Source organism: Bufo gargarizans, chromosome 4 (genome assembly GCF_014858855.1).
Source record: "Bufo gargarizans isolate SCDJY-AF-19 chromosome 4, ASM1485885v1, whole genome shotgun sequence".
Taxonomy (NCBI): Eukaryota; Metazoa; Chordata; class Amphibia; order Anura; family Bufonidae; genus Bufo; species Bufo gargarizans.
The window spans coordinates 60840437-60852575 of NC_058083.1; the positions used below are offsets into that span (position 1 = coordinate 60840437).

A 12139-nucleotide genomic window follows, 5' to 3' on the forward strand; every position below is an offset into this window, starting at 1 on the left:
GAACTCACTATGCCCATCACAAAATACCTTGGGGTGTCTTCTTTCCAAAATGGGGTCACTTGTGGGGTAGTTATACTGCCCTGGCATTTTAGGGGCCCATATGTGTGAGAAGTAGTTTGCAATCAAAATCTGTAAAAAATGACCGGTGAAATCCAAAAGGTGCACTTTGGAATGTGGGCCCCTTTGCCCACCTAGGCTGCAAAAAAGTGTCACACATCTGGTATCGCCGTACTCAGGAGAAGTTGGGGAATGTGTTTTGGGGTGTCATTTTACATATACCCATGCTGGGTGAGAGAAATATCTTGGCTAAAGACAACTTTTACCATTTTATTTATATAAAGTTGGCATTTGACCAAGATATTTATCGCACCCAGCATGGGTATATGTAAAATGACACCCCAAAACACATTCCCCAACTTCTCCTGAGTACGGCGATACCACATGTGTGACACTTTTTTGCAGCCTAGATGCGCAAAGGTGCCCAAATTCCTTTTAGGAGGGCATTTTTAGACATTTGGATCCCAGACTTCTTCTCACGCTTTAGGGCCCCTAAAAAGCCAGGGCAGTATAAATACCCCACATGTGACCCCACTTTGGAAAGAAGACACCCCAAGGTATTCAATGAGGGGCCTGGCAAGTTCATAGAATTTTTTTATTTATTTTTTGGCATCAGTTAGCGGAAATTGATTTATTTATTTTTTGCTTTTGTTTTTTCTCACAAAGTCTCACTTTCCGCTAACTTGGGACAAAAATTAATGAATGAATAAATTAATGAATGAATAAATCATTGCCGGGATTAAAAAAAAAAAAAATTATATACAAAGTGTTTGCCAAAGCATAGGAACGCCGCCTCCTCCTCAGCTCGTATGCCTCGGCAAACGTATCTTTTACTGCAGAGGAGAAATCTCGTCTTGCAGTGCCGCATACACCGACTTGTGTGTAATCTGACAGCAGCGCAATGCTTCTGTCAGAATGCACATCGGTGCTGCAGCTAGTCGATCGGTTGGTCCACCTGGAAGGTAAAAAAGAAAAGAAAAAAACAGGCCGCAACGCAATAATTTTATTAACTTTTGAACAGAACATATAAACTTTAACTTTTTGAACTGAACATTAACCTTTTTGCTTACTGGTGATTTTATTTTATTTTTTTAACTTTTATAGGACAAACCTCTCCTTCCCCATGGGACAATGTGCAAAGCGCAAATCGCCCAATGATGTGGCGAAGTGCGTTATGCACTTTGTCCCAGGTGAAAGGAGAGGTTTGCAGCAGCTCTGTGTGAATGGGCCCTAATGGCCCTGTGTGCCTGTCCTGGTGAGATGTGATCCCTATGCTAGGTGTACCTGTGTGTGGTACTTCCGGAAACACTCCCCTAAGCATAGGGCAGGGTGGTCAGGGCAGTCAGGATAGAAATAGCGGGTGTCACGCCTTTCTCCACTCCTGCTACAGACACAACATCTTTTTCGGGGTGACGGTTGGGTTGAGGTACCGGCAACGACATTGGGGAAATGTCGCTCGTGTAGACGGCTAACTACACTGGTGGATGGGGCCACGGAACCTCCTGGGTACAGGAGGTTCTCGATGATCTCTTCCTGAAATTTGAGGAAGGTTCCTGTTCTCCCAGCCTTACTGTAGAGAACAAAACTATTATACAGAGCCAATTGAATTAGGTATACAGACACCTTCTTATACCAGCGTCTGGTTCTGCGGGACACTAAATACGGAGACAACATCTGGTCATTGAAGTCCACCCCTCCCATGTGAAGGTTATAGTCGTGGACTGAGAGGGGCTTTTCAATGACACGGGTTGCTCGCTCAATTTGGATTGTCGTGTCTGCGTGAATGGAGGAGAGCATGTAAACGTCATGCTTGTCTCTCCATTTCACCGCGAGCAGTTCTTCGTTACACAAGGCAGCCCTCTCCCCCCTTGCAAGACAGGTGGTAACGAGCCGTTGGGGGAAGCCCGCGCGACTAGTTCGTGCGGTGCCACAGCAGCCAATCTGTTCTAGAAACAAATACCTGAAGAGGGCCACACTTGTGTAGAAATTGTCCACATAAAGATGGTACCCCTTGCCGAATAAGGGTGACGTCAAGTCCCAGACTGTCTTCCCACTGCTCCCCAGGTAGTCAGGGCAACCGACCGGCTCCAGGGTCTGATCTTTTCCCTCATAGACACGAAATTTGTGGGTATAGCCTGTGACCCTTTCACAGAGCTTATACAATTTGACCCCATACCGGGCGCGCTTGCTTGGGATGTATTGTTTGAAGCCAAGGCGCCCGGTAAAATGTATTAGGGACTCGTCTACGCAGATGTTTTGCTCAGGGGTATACAAATCTGCAAATTTCTCGTTGAAATGGTCTATGAGGGGCCGAATTTTGTGGAGCCGGTCAAAAGCTGGGTGGCCTCTGGGACGGGAGGCGGTGTTGTCACTAAAGTGCAGGAAACGCAGGATGGCCTCAAAACGTGCCCTGGACATAGCAGCAGAGAACATGGGCATGTGATGAATCGGGTTCGTGGACCAATATGACCGCAATTCATGCTTTTTAGTTAGACCCATGTTGAGGAGAAGGCCCAGAAAAATTTTACATTCGGAAACTTGGACTGGTTTCCACCGGGTAGGCGGTTATAAATTGTGTTGCATACCGATTTGTTTCTGCCACAACTAAGTCTAAGAGCTCCGCAGTCAAGAATAGCTCAAAAAATCCCAGGGCCGAACCGATCTGAGCTGTCTCAACCCGAACTCCAGACTGGGCGGTGAAAGGGGGAACTACAGGTACGGCTGAAGTTGGGTACTGCCAATCAGGGTTTGCCAGCACCTCAGGGATTCTAGGGGCTCTACGGGCCTGTCTGTGCGGTGGCTGCGACGGGGTAACTACTGCACGTGCCACCTTCAACTGCCCTTCTGGTGCTCGCTACTTCACCATGTTCTACGGCAGTGCTGGTACTAGGTCCAGGATGGGCTGTGCTGCTGGTGTATGCCTCACCACGTAATCCGACAGCGCCAGCCCCACTCTGCTGCCCTTGAAGCGCATCCTGCGCAACCTGTGGTCTAGCGACACAGGGCCGGGTACGCCTGGTGCTATCAGGGACCTCAACCTCCTCGTCCGAACTTTGAGTCAGACTGCCACTGCTTTCTACAGGTTCATATTCTGACCCGCTGGATTCATCAGATGAGGGTTCCCATTCCTCATCCGACGGGGTCAGAAGCCAACCCGACCCTGCAACAGGATCCTCAAAGTGAGGAAGAAGCCGAGCTCTCCCCTAAAGAAGCCCATGAGCAGCTTATGACAGCGATCGCTGTGTGCCAGACCTCCCTCACAAGCAAAATTGAGGAGGTGAAGGTAGATGTTGGGCTCCTTAGGCATGATGTGCAGCAGCTGCGGGAAAGAGCGAGACAGACTGAGCACAGGGTGTCAGAGCTGGAAGATATCACCCGACCAATGCAGGTTAAACTGTTGGACCTGGAGCAGAAAGTTCAGCTGTGGCAGCAAAAATTTGACAATTTGGAGAACAGATCCAGACACAATAACATCCGAATCTTAGGCCTTCCGGAAAGGGCTGAAGGAATGGATCAGGCGTCTTTTATAGAAAATTAGTTCAAGACCACATTCCCTGGTGCCGCGTTCTCAGCGACATATGCTGTGGAGAGGGCTCACAAAGTCCCGGCAAGACCTCCTCCGCCGGGGGCTCCCTCCAGACCCCTGCCAGCCAGACTTTTGAATTGGAAGGACATGGATCTGCTGCTCAACTTGGCTAGAACCGCGCAGAACTTATCGTATAATAATTCCAGGATTTCGCTATTCCCTGATTTCTCGGCGGAGTTGCAGAAAAAGAGATCCACCTTTGTGGCTGTCAAGAGGAAGCTACGTGAGCTGAATGTCCAGTACTCCATGTCGTATCCAGCACGGCTCCGGGTTGTAGATGGCGGGAAATCCTTATTTTTCACGGACCCGAGGGAGGCCGATGAATGGGTAGCCAGCAGACCAAGACAGTGATCTGAGGAATTTTGGGATCCATACTACACTTACCTTTTCCAAATCGACATGTGTAGGACGATAATCTGTTTATGGCTGGACTCCGCTCACAGGAACATTCCCTTGGTATCGTATGACCATCACGGTTCCCATTTTGGGGATATGCGGAGTATTAAGTTTTCTGTAATGTTTTAATTTCCTGCACTCGTATTAGTTGATATTTGGCTGTTTAGTTTTACATGGCCACGGGTCTCACCCGGCGAATACCTGCACTGGGTTAACATCTATGTACACCATGCAGGTCCCCGTATATACGGTCACGAATGTTGCGGGCCTAATGCCTGCTTTATATCTGATGTTACTGACATCTAGTTGTTTTTTTATTTTTGTATGTTTGTTCTGGTGGTACGTTACCATTCCCTGGAAAAATCTGACGCAGCTGTATAGAGTGGGTGGCAGAGAGAGGGGCACCGAGATTCTATTTAAGGACACATTACTTATGCAATCCATGGGATTTAGGATAGCATGGCGGGACTAACAGTTATGTCATGGAATGTGAGGGGCTTGGGTGGACCTAGGAAGAGGTTAGCGGTGTTTTCGCATGTGCGTCGGATGGCTCCACATATTCTGGGTTTGCAAGAGACCCACTTAACATTAGAGACGGGCAACAGAATAACGAAGCCGTGGGTTCAGTGGAGTGCCAATGCATATGGGAACTCGTACTCAAGAGGGGTAGCGGTTTTAATACACAGCAGCCTGAGATGGGAAATGCAGAGGCTTGTGGCGGATCCAGACGGACGATACATATTTGTGTATGCATATGTCAATTGTACTCCATACGTTATTATTAATGTGTATAATCCTCCGCCGGCCAGCACATCTGTCCTGCAGGCTGTAGTGAGCTTTGTGGTGCAGTATCCGAATGTCAGATTGATATGTATGGGGGACTTTAATATGCTAATGAATTCGGAGTTAGACCGTTTTCGGGGCCAGGTGGGAGATGTGGTGTCTAGTAGCTCAACTTCAGCACTCCTGAAAGTGGCCACTGAAATGGGATGGCTTGACCTATGGCGGGAGAGACATCCCCTAACTGTGCAGTACTCTTGCTTCACCCCCTCTAGAGGTGCCTTATCCAGGATAGATTACATCATGGGTAATGCACTAACCCTCACTGAATTGGAGAGTATTGAGTACTGCCCGCAGGGGCCCTCTGACCACACCCCGCTGTTAGCAAAGTTCTTACTGTTGGATGGTCGGGAGAGAGGAAACAAAATACTTATACATCCCTTCTGGCTCACCCTAATGGGGTCTAATGATTGTATTCCGGATCAACTCCATATGTTCTTTAAGGTGCAGGGTGACACAACAGACGAGCTACTAATCTGGGAAACGTTAAAAGCTTACTTACGGGGTTGCATTAAATCATCCATAGCTTATATTAAGAGAGTCTCACCGTAGGGAAGTAGAGCTTCAGGAGACTTGCAAGGTAGCCGAGAACGCTTTTATTGGAAATCCCTCTGAGGTTAATAGGGTAGACTGGCTTCTTAAGGGGAGACAATACATGCAACACCTGCAGGAAAAGTGCGACCGCAAACTTTTCTTTCTTAAACAGCAGTCTTTTGAGCAGGGAGGTCAGGCAGGTAAGCTACTGGCACATGTTGCCCAGAATAATTCCTCAGCCCCTCCTTTCCTGCTTATAAGAGGAACAGGCGGAGAGATAAAAGAATAGTCGCCGGACATTCTTGCTAGATTCCAAGAATTCTATCAAGAATTATATAGTTCAGTGTCACATTATTGCAACATACTTACAGGAGGTGACACATCCCCAATTGAGTGCTGAGGATAGGGAAATGCTTGAGAGGGATTTTACACTAGAAGAAATACAGGATGCCATGCGGCACCCGGCCCTGATGGCATCCCGATTGAGGTGTACAATAGGTATGGTGACATTTTGGCCCCTAGAATGAGGAGCATGCTGCAGGCAGCTAAGACTCAACAGAAACTGCCAGACTCCTTTTATGACGCCACCATAGTGATCATCTTGAAGCCAGATAAAGACCCCTTAGAATGTGGTTCGTACAGGCCCATATCCTTGTTAAACCTGGATTATAAGGTTCTTACGAAAATGATTGCCAATAGATTGAAGAGGGAGAGCCTTAGATAGACCATGGGTCCTAGCTTCTTTGGACACGGCCAAGGCCTTTGATTCGGTGGAATGGCCGTCTGGAAGCACTGAAATGTTTTGGTTTTGGTCCAGTATTTGCCCAGTGGGTACAAATGTTATATAGGAAGCCTAAAGTGAATATACTGGTGAACAGTTCACACTCAGGTCATTTTGAATTGGGTAGAGGAACAAGACAAGGGTGCCCCCTGTCACCCCTCCTATTTGCAGTCTCAATAGAGCACCTAGCACTTAGACTAAGGCAGGATGGGGTCTACAGTGGAATATCCTTAGGAGATAGAGAGGACAGAGTCGGGCTATACGCTGACGACCTGATCCTTTTTTATGGATAGGGCGGAGCAGTCGCTACCTAGGGCAATTGAGTTAATTGAAACTTTTGGCCGTTTCTCTGGATTGCATATTAATTGGACCAAGTCTGCTCTGATGCCTCTTAGGCCTGAGGGTTGGCCTGCGATATATTGCAATCTAACAGTTGTAGATCGGTTTAAATACCTGGGTATCATAATAACTAGAGATCCCCCTCAGCATATACTTTGAACATAGAGCCTTTAACCTCGATTTTCACGAAGAAATTTGCAGCGTGGCAATCTCTTCCTATTTCTCTGATAGGGCGTCTGAACCTCATAAAGATGGTCCTTCTTCCCAAAGCTTTATATGTATTGGAACATGCTAGTACGACCATCCCAAGAAGGTTCTTTGATCGCCTCCATTCTATGATGTCCGCCTTCATCTGGGGTAAGGCTAGAAGGAAGTTGGCGCTCCGTACTCTTCAGAGGCCCAAGTTGGGGGGGGGGGGGGAGGGGGGCACTTCCAGACCTGTTCCTGTACTTCCTAGCGGGTCAACTACGTTATCTAACCTCCTGGGTCTCCTCGCAGCCCCTCCCCAATGCGGAGTTCTATTTGCAGGACTTCCTTCAGTTACATTCCCTATGGGCCGGTACTGGAAGATATTAGTCTGTTCCACGGTAGAGCCCTCTTACTACATAGACTGGCTCATCAGGTTTGGGAGGCAGCTAAACTAAAGGCGTACTCTGACCTGCCGGACGCAATACCCCTTTGGGGAAACCCTACGTTTCCGCATTTGAGTAGTCATGAAGGCGCTGCGATGTGGAAGGATCATGGGATACTGACCCTGGGAGACCTATATGAGGGAGGATCCCTGAGATCCTTTTCTCAAATGCAGGATAAATCTGGCATCCCGAGACACATGTTCTTCAGGTATCTACAGATTAGACATGCCCTCTCTGCACAGTTTGGGAGAGGCTCTAGAAAGATCTCCAACTATCCATTGATTGGAGTACTGTCCACACAAGGTCCTAGAGGGCTCATATCGGCTATCTATACACACCTCATAACCACGAAGATGATCACGTCCCCTCTGAACGTAGAAGACAAGTGGAGGAATTGCATTACATCCCTTTCTGAGACAGAATGGGCCGAGGCGTTAGCAGCTCCTACAAGAGTTTCCCCCTCGGTCAACAATAAGATGATACAGCTACACATACTTCATAGGAGCTATCTTACACCTAGCAGGTTGTTTAGAATGGGTAGGATGGAGAACAACAATTGCTTAAGATGTCATCAGGCCAATGCCAATTTCTGGCATATGATGTGGGAGTGTAGAATTATACAGAGTTTTTGGAGGGATGTGACATCCTTATTGTCAGATTTAGTGCCAGGTACTGTTCCCCTATGTCCTAAGATGTGCCTGCTGGGAATTGTAGACGAGGAGCAGTGGTCTCATCACCACAGGATATTCCTGGAGGAAACTTTATTTGTGGCTAGGAAGGCGATAGCCGTTAGGTGGATGGCCGATAGGGTGACTAATGTTAATCACTGGAAACGGGTAATACTAATGTTAATCACTGGAAATTTGAGAAAGTGGGGGGGAGTGGTGTGCGTCCGCTAGTACGCTGAATTCTCGATGAGCTCTCATATCTATTTATCTATGCAGGTTTTGATGGGAAATGTAGAATTATTATTTTTTTCTATGTATTCAATATCCATCTATGATGATGTCCCTGAAATGTCTAGTGTGAAACTCTTTTCGGATTGGTAATGGTGTCTGCCAGTTACCCTGCTGCGTCCAGGGGAAATTATTTTCGGATTAATGTACCACGGAAGGTTTGTTTCTTTTGTTTGTCTAATGTCAACTTGCATGTTGACTTTGAATTTTCATATATTGACTTTATTGACATGTCAAAATGTCATGTATGTTACTATTGCACCTTTATACTCCAATAAAACGAGTTTAAAAAAAAAAAAAAAATCAATAATGATATGTTTCCTAACTCTCATCCATCTCTGGCACATCATTCGAGATCCATTTTCAATTCCCAGTTGCTCTTCCCATTTTCTGTAATCCTCTACCCTGTCTGTTTGGGAATCTGCCTCTTTTAGTCTGAAGTATAATTGCGAAACCGATAATCCCCCGCCCCCCAGATCTAGTATTTTATCTAGAGTGTTTCGGTGATTTCTTTGTGAACAACCACCAAGTTGGACATGATGGCCTTTTTCACTTGTGCATATTATATAGTCTGGAAGGGTCTGAAGGAAATTTTGGCTATCGGCTCCTCCTCTTTAAGCCATCTGGGCTCTTGAGCATGTAAAAGATGCTGCACCAAGAGTATACCCTTCGTTTTCCATTCCAAGAAAAGGCTATTTGTCTGTTCCAATTTGAATTCTGGGTTACTCCACAGCGGTAAGTGCTTTGACACCCTAAAAGTCAATATCGCTTACGCAAAATCCTCCATGCTGCTATGGTATTTTTTATTATGATGGATTGTTTTATCCAAGAGGGAATGACAGTCTGGAATGCAACAGTGCCACCAGTGACCAGGGGGCACAAAACCCCCCCTCCAAGGATAGCGTCGAGTAGTGACTCGTCCCATTGATCCAGTCGGCTATATGCCTCGCCATACACGCAAGGTTGTACCCCCTGATGTCTGGGAAGGCAATGCCACATCTTTCTTTGGTAGCCATCAATTTACATAGTGAGATTCTGGGCCGTTTTCCGTGCCACAAGAATGTGGGTAAGGCTTTATTTAGTTTCTGCACATCCAGGTGTTTTAACAGTAAAGGAATCATTTGCAGGGGATAAAGCCGCTTGGACATGGGCATCATTTTTAATAGGTGGTTCCTACCCATCAGCGGCAATGGTAAGTCGTGCCATTGTTTCAATTCCTTCACTATTTTGTCTATCAGTGGGGCATAGTTCAGCCGATATATGGACTCTAAACTGCTACCTATACGTATTCCAAGATATTTTATATTATATTTCGCTATTGGCACACCTGCTATGGACGCTCTTTGACTACCAGTCTCAACACCTTTTTTGTCCCTAAGAGTGTTTCACTTTTGGTTAGATTTATTCGGAACCCGGAGAAAGACTCAAAATTTGCGTTACTGTATGTAGCTCCCCAACAGGGTCTGCCATAAAGAGTACTATATCATCCGCGAATAGTGCTACTCGCAGACTCTTCTTACCCACCTCCAACCCCACAAATACTCCTTGCGTATCCAGATATCTCGCCAATGGCTCGATAGCCAGGTCAAATAGCAGGGGGGACAATGGGCAGCCCTGTCGAGCCCCTCTTTGAAGATCGAATGTACTGGATAAATGGCCTGCATTGTATATCCTTGCTTTAGGGTTATGGTAAATCTTTTCTAGCACTGTTCTGAAAAGACCTGTGAAACCCATTTCATCTAAGACCAAGTTCATCCAGCTCCAGTTTAGGCTGTCAAAAGCCTTTTCAGCATCTAACGTTACTATGGCAGGATTACGCCCAATATATCTCTCCGTCTTTGCCACCGACAAGGCCAGCAAAACTTTCCTAATATTGGTGACCGCAATATCCACCCTTTTGTTCAGTAAAAAGGACACCACTTCCAAGATTTATACAAGAACATAGAAAGCCTACTTAAAATTTGCAGGAAATAGATAGTGTCACTATCGAGATCCTGATATTCCCCTAATACTGGAATTCCTACAAGCAAGTCTAGATAGAGGACTCAGACCAGGCACCCTTAAAATGCAAGTTTCAGCGTTAAGTAAATTTTCTAGAAACAAAACTCGCTGATCTACCCCTAATAAAACGGTTCCTAAAAGGGGCAACGAGACTATGTCCATTGGTCTATTCCAACATACCTCCTTGGGATTTGAACCTGGCGCTTGACGGATGCGCCCTTTAAACCCTTACAGGATATTTCATTAAAAGTTCTGACGTTTAAGACCACCTTTTTATTGGCAATTACATCGGCTAGAAAAGTTGGGGAAATCCAAGCCTGATCCTGCAGAACACCTTACCTCACAGTCTTAGAAGACAGCATTATTCTCAGTCATGCTCCGATGTTTCTGCCAAAAGTTGTTTCCAGATTCCATCGTCAGCAGGAGGTATCCCTGCCTTCCTTCTGTCCAAATCCATCCTCAGAAACAGATTAAAAAAAAATCAATCTGGATGTAAGAAGATGCATATTAACTTACTTAGATGTCCCCAAATATTTCAGAAACGCGGACCATCTTTGATGTAGGGAAGTTTTGCTTATCGGAAATTGGAGATTTATTATCTATCTGAATTTCGTCCCCTTTTATTCTGTTCCTAAGCTGTTGTCTTTGCTTCAAAAACTCACCTAAAGAATTATTAGGAACACCATACTAATACGGTGTTGGACCCCCTTTTGCCTTCAGAACTGCCTTAATTCTATGTGGCATTGATTCAACAAGGTGCTGATAGCATTCTTTAGAAATGTTGGCCCATATTGATAGGATAGCATCTTGCAGTTGATGGAGATTTGAGGGATGCACATCCAGGGCACGAAGCTCCCGTTCCACCACATCCCAAAGATGCTCTATTGGGTTGAGATCTGGTGACTGTAGGGGCCATTTTAGTACAGTGAACTCATTGTCATGTTCAAGAAACCAATTTGAAATGATTCGAGCTTTGTGACATGGTGCATTATCCTGCTGGAAGTAGCCATCAGAGGATGGGTGCATGGTGGTCATGAAGGGATGGACATGGTCAGAAACAATGCTCAGGTAGCCCGTGGCATTTAAACGATGACCAATTGGCACTAAGGGGCCTAAAGTGTGCCCAGAAAACATCCCCCACACCATTACACCACCACCACCAGCCTGCACAGTGGTAACAAGGCATGATGGATACATGTTCTCATTCTGTTTACGCCAAATTCAGACTCTACCATTTGAATGTCTCAACAGAAATCGAGACTCATCAGACCAGGCAACATTTTTCCAGTCTTCAACAGTCAAATTTTGGTGAGCTTGTGCAAATTGTAGCCTCTTTTTCCTATTTGTAGTGGAGATAAGTGGTACCCGGTGGGGTCTTCTGCTGTTGTAGCCCATCCGCCTCAAGGTTGTGCGTGTTGTGGCTTCACAAATGCTTTGTTGCATACCTCGAGTGGTTATTTCAGTCAACGTTGCTCTTCTATCAGCTTGAATCAGTCGGCCCATTCTTCTCTGACCTCTAGCATCAACAAGGCATTTTCGCCCACAGGACGGCCGCATACTGGATGTTTTTCCCTTTTCACACCATTCTTTGTAAACCCTAGAAATGGTTGTGCGTGAAAATCCCAGTAACTGAGCAGATTGTGAAATACTCAGACCAGCCCGTCTGGCACCAACAACCATGCCACGCTCAAAATTGCTTAAATCACCTTTCTTTCCCATTCTGACATTCAGTTTGGAGTTCAGGAGATTGTCTTGACCAGGACCACAACCCTACATGCATTGAAGCAACTGCCATGTGATTGGTTGACTAGATGGTCGCATTAATGAGAAATAGAACAGGTGTTCCTAATAATTCTTTAGGTGAGTGTATATATCTAATTGACTCTGAAGCGCAAGGTAACAGGTTCCCTGATCTCAGCCGGGGAAAGCTGTTACCGGACCGGAAGCTCGCGACTTCCGGTTCCAGTCTGCGCAGATGCCGTGGTCACATTTTGACCACGGCATTTGAAGGGTAAGA

The 12139-nt window shown here is 46.1% G+C and overlaps 1 protein-coding gene across 1 annotated transcript in view; it reads left to right on the forward strand.

Annotated features, from left to right (window-relative positions):
- Positions 1-12139, forward strand: part of LOC122933882 — a 44734-nt gene that overhangs the window by 13146 nt on the left and 19449 nt on the right. The gene's annotated exons all lie outside the window — the stretch shown is intronic.